This window comes from Lolium rigidum, chromosome 7 (assembly GCF_022539505.1).
Source record: "Lolium rigidum isolate FL_2022 chromosome 7, APGP_CSIRO_Lrig_0.1, whole genome shotgun sequence".
NCBI classification, from domain to species: domain Eukaryota; kingdom Viridiplantae; phylum Streptophyta; class Magnoliopsida; order Poales; family Poaceae; genus Lolium; species Lolium rigidum.
The window spans coordinates 62,435,853-62,441,254 of record NC_061514.1 but is presented as its reverse complement, the minus strand read 5'-3'; positions in this window follow the sequence as shown (position 1 = coordinate 62,441,254).

Below are 5,402 nucleotides of genomic sequence, written 5' to 3'. Positions count from 1 at the left end.
TGCTGCACCATTTTATACTTGAGTTTGCTTCAAATAACCTTGCTAGCCTAAACCTTGTATCGAGAGGGAATACTTCTCATGCATCCAAAATCCTTGAGCCAACTACTATGCCATTTGTGTCCACCATACCTACCTACTACATGGTATTTCTCCGCCATTCCAAAGTAAATTGCTTGAGTGCTACCTTTAAAATTCCATCATTCACCTTTGCAATATATAGCTCATGGGACAAAATAGCCTTAAAAACTATCGTAGTATTGAATATGTACTTATGCACTTTATCTTTTATTAAGTTGCTTGTTGTGCGATAACCATGCTTCGGGGAACGCCATCAACTATTGTTGAATATCATGTGAGTTGCTATGCATGTCCGTCTTGTCTGAAAGGATCTATCATTTTAGTGATTGGAGCATGCAAAATTGTTAGAGAAGAACATTGGGCCGCTAACTAAAGCCATGAATCATGGTTGAAGTTTCAGTTTTGGACATATATCCTCAATCTCATATGAGAATAATAATTGTTGCTACATGCTTATGCATTTAAGAGGAGTCCATTATCTGTTGTCCATGTTGTCCCGGTATGGATGTCTAAGTTGAGAATAATCAAAAGCGAGAAATCCAAAATGCGAGCATTCTCCTTAGACCTTTGTACGAGCGGCATGGAGGTACCCCATTGTGACACTTGGTTGAAACATGGCATGCAAAGATCCGGTAGTCCAAGCTAAGTAGGACGAGGTGCGGGCACTATTAGTATACTATGCATGAGGCTTGCAACTTGTAAGATATAATTTACATAACTCATATGCTTTATTACTACCGTTGACAAAATTGTTTCATGTTTTCAAAATAAAAGCTCTAGCACAAATACAGCAATCGATGCTTTCCTCTTTGAAGGACCTTTCTTTTACTTTTATTGTTGAGTCAGTTTACCTATCTCCCTCCACCTTAAGAAGCAAACACTTGTGTGAACTGTGCATTGATTCCTACATACTTGCATATTGCACTTGTTATATTACTTTATGTTGACAATATCCATGAGATATATATGTTATAAGTTGAAAGCAACCGCTGAAACTTAATCTTCCTTTGTGTTGCTTCAACACCTTTACTTTGATTTATTGCTTTATGAGTTAACTCTTATGCAAGACTTATTGATGCTTGTCTTGAAGTACTATTCATGAAAAGTCTTTGCTATATGATTCACTTGTTTACTCATGTCATTACCATTGTTTTGATCGCTGCATTCATTACATATGTTTACAAATAGTATGATCAAGTTTATGATGGCATGTCACTTCAGAAATTATCTTTGTTATCGTTTTACTGCTCGGGACGAGCGGAACTAAGCTAGGGATGCTGATACGTCTCCAACGTATCGATAATTTCTTATGTTCCATGCCACTATTATTGATGATACCTACATGTTTTATGCACATTTTATGTCATATTCGTGCATTTTACGGAACTAACCTATTAACAAGATGCCGAAGAGCCGTTGCCGTTTTCGCTGTTTTTGGTTTCAGAAATCCTAGTAACGAAATATTCTCGGAATTGGACGAAATCAACGCCCAGGGTCCTATTCTGCCACGAAGCTTCCAGAATACCGAAAGGGATATGAAGTGGGGCGACGAGGCGCCGCCACCATAGGGCCGCGCGGCCTAGGGGGGGCTGCGCCACCCTATGGTGTGGGCCCCTCGTCAGCCCTCCGAATCTGCCCTTCCGCCTACTTATAGCCTCCGTCGCGAAACCCCTGATGCGAAGAACCACGATACGGAAAAACTTACTGAGACGCCGCCGCCGCCAATCCCATCTCGGGGGATTCTGGAGATCTCCTCCGGCACCTGCCGGAGAGGGGATTCATCTCCCGGAGGACTCTACACCGCCATGGTCGCCTCCGGAGTGATGAGTGAGTAGTTCACCCCTGGACTATGGGTCCATAGCTGAGTAGCTAGATGGTTGTCTTCTCCTCATTGTGCTTCATTGTTGGATCTTGTGAGCTGCCTAACATGATCAAGATCATCTATCTGTAATGCTATATGTTGTGTTTGTCGGGATCCGATGGATAGAGAATACCATGTTATGTTAATTATCAAGTTATTACCTATGTGTTGTTTATGATCTTGCATGCTCTCCGTTATTAGTAGAGGCTGCGGCCAAGTTGATGCTAGTAACTCCAAGAGGGAGTATTTATGCTCGATAGTGGGTTCATGCTCGCATTGATATCCGGGACTGTGACGAAAGCCCTAAGGTTGTGTTGTGTTGTTGCCACTAGGGATAAAACATTGATGCTATGTCCGAGGATGTAGTTGTTGATTACATTACGCGCAATACTTAATGCAATTGTCCGTTGCTTTGCAACTTAATACTGGAAGGGGTTCGGATGATAACCTCGAAGGTGGACTTTTTAGGCATAGATGCGGTTGGATGGCGGTCTATGTACTTTGTCGTAATGCCCAATTAAATCTCACTGTATTTATCATGACATGTATGTGCATTGTTATGCCCTCTCTATTTGTCAATTGCCCGACTGTAATTTGTTCACCCAACATGCTTTTATCTTATGGGAGAGACACCTCTAGTGAACTGTGGACCCCGGTCCATTCTTTTATACTTGAAATACAAATCTGCTGCAATACTTGTTCTTTATTGTTTTCTTGCAAACAATCATCTTCCACACAATACGGTTAATCCTTTGTTACGGCAAGCCGGCGAGATTGACAACCTCACTTGTTTCGTTGGGGCAAAGTACTTTGGTTGTGTTGTGCAGGTTCCACGTTGGCACCGGAATCTCTGGTGTTGCGCCGCACTACATCCCGCCGCCATCAACCTTCAACGTGCTTCTTGGCTCCTCCTAGTTCGATAAACCTTGGTTTCTGTCTGAGGGAAAACTTGCTGCTGTGCGCATCATACCTTCCTCTTGGGGTTCCCAATGAACGTGTGAATTACACGCCATCACCCTTCACCTTCGCCCTCCAGCTCCAGGATCTGTTCAGCTTGGGTGGCGATGGTCGCCTTCAGAGTGGCGATCCTGGCCTTGAGGCGGTTGATGGCGTAGTCCTTCTTCTGGTTGGCGCGGCGGAGTGCCCTGCGCTCCCCGGCGATGACCTTTATGGTCTCCGCCTGCTGCGCCAACTGAATGTGAGTGTGGTTGGCATATTCGCGGGAGTTGTCGAGGTCGATGCGGGTCTCATTCAACATGAAGTCGAGATGATCCACATGGTGGCGAAGTTGCGGGTGCGACGGCAGGTTCATTGGCACCCCGAGGGAGTTGTGCCTTGCATAGTGCACAAAGCGGCTATCCTCGAAGTCCATGAAGTTTTGCCCGCACGGACGTGCGAGCCCTTCTCGAAGTCCCCGTGCGAGACCATCCGCCCGGTTGTTCTCCCGGAAGGAGAACTCGGATCCTTGCGCTCATTGGGAGCGTGAACCTTCCACGAAGGTCCACCATGATCACCCACTGGAGTTGACCACCGGGCTGGTCATTGATCATTCCACGAAAGACTTCCGGTGGTGGGCGCCCGAGGAATTCCGAGAGGGAGAAGAGGTCCCTCTCGAAAATGATCTCTCCACCGTTCCCCAACTGATAGAACTCAGTCTGGAGGAAAGGCTACGCGTCGACGACGTGATCCATCTGTAGAGGGATTAGATGATTAAGTTAGAGAAGTGCAAGTGTTCCAAATTTTAGTTCACTCATAAGAAAGAGCATGAATTTAAAGTTTGCCAAAGACTCTTCAAGGTAAGAGGTGGAATAAAGTTTTCATAACTATTCGATTCATGGAACTTGAAACTAAGTTTTTGAGCGTCCATTCTAACTAGGGTCTCCTAAGGTCAAGCAATGGCTCTGATACCAACTTGTCAACACCCGAATTTTTAAGTCCAGATGCCTATTATGCCGTACATCGCAATCCTAGGAATAATGTTTTTGCGAGACATAATAGTAAGTAGCATAGAGTCATCATTTATTACAACACATATTGTCTTACAACCATAGATCACATGATCCAATATTACACGAATATATTGTTCAACATCACAAATAGTAGCGGAAGCGAAGTAGTAGTGGACTATCTATTCCACAGGCAACGCTTGACGTTAGAAGACGATCCTAGTTATCGTAGACGTCCTGTTGTCCGTCATCCTAATACTGGTGCTCTCCTTCATAGTCCGGCATTTGAATAGCCGAGGCAAAGCCATGAGTACTTTTAAAGTACTCGCAAACTAACTCTACAATAATTACTCATTAAGTGTAATAAGGGGGTGCTAAGCTCTAGGTTTATTTGCATAAAGCCAAGTTTTAGTTTGATAAACCTTTAGTAAAGCCTTGTCATGTGCTAGACTAACTCAAGTGGGAACATTAGTGTCATTCCCACAACTTATATTGATTCACCTCAATATCACTGATACGTCTCCGACGTATCGATAATTTCTTATGTTCTATGCCATATTATTGATGATACCTACATGTTTTATGCACACTTTATGTCATATTCGTGCATTTTCTGGAACTAACCTATTAACAAGATGCCGAAGTGCCGGTTCTCGTTTTCTCGCTGTTTTTGGTTTCAGAAATCCTAGTAACGAAATATTCTCGGAATTGGACGAAACAAAGACCCAGGGGCCTATTTTGCCACGAACCTTCCAGAAGACCGAAGAGCATACGAAGTGGGGCCACGAGGTGGCCAGACCACATGGCGGCGCGGCCAAGGGGGGCCCGCGCCGCCCTGTGGTGTGGGCCCCTCGTCAGCCCCCCGACTCTGCCCTTCCGCCTACTTAAAGCCTCCGTCGCGAAACCCACGATGCGAAAAACCATGATACGGAAAACCTTACTGAGACGCCGCCGCCGCCGATCCCATCTCGGGGGATTCTCGGAGATCTCCTCCGGCACCCTGCCGGAGAGGGGATTCATCTCCCGGAGGACTCTACACCGCCATGGTCGCCTCCGGAGTGATGAGTGAGTAGTTCACCCCTGGACTATGGGTCCATAGCGGTAGCTAGATGGTTGTCTTCTCCTCATTGTGCTTCATTGTTGGATCTTGTGAGCTGCCTAACATGATCAAGATCATCTATCTGTAATTCTATATGTTGTGTTTGTCGGGATCCGATGGATAGAGAATACCATGTCATGTTAATTATCAAGTTATTACATATGTGTTGTTTATGATCTTGCATGCTCTCCGTTACTAGTAGAGGCTCTGGCCAAGTTTTTGCTTTTAACTCCAAAAGGGAGTATTTATGCTCGATAGTGGGTTCATGCCTGCATTGATACCTGGGACAGTGACAGAAAGTTCTAAGGTTGTGTTGTGCTGTTGCCACTAGGGATAAAACATTGGCGCTATGTCCGAGGATGTAGTTGTTGATTACATTACGCACCATACTTAATGCAATTGTCTGTTGCTTTGCAAC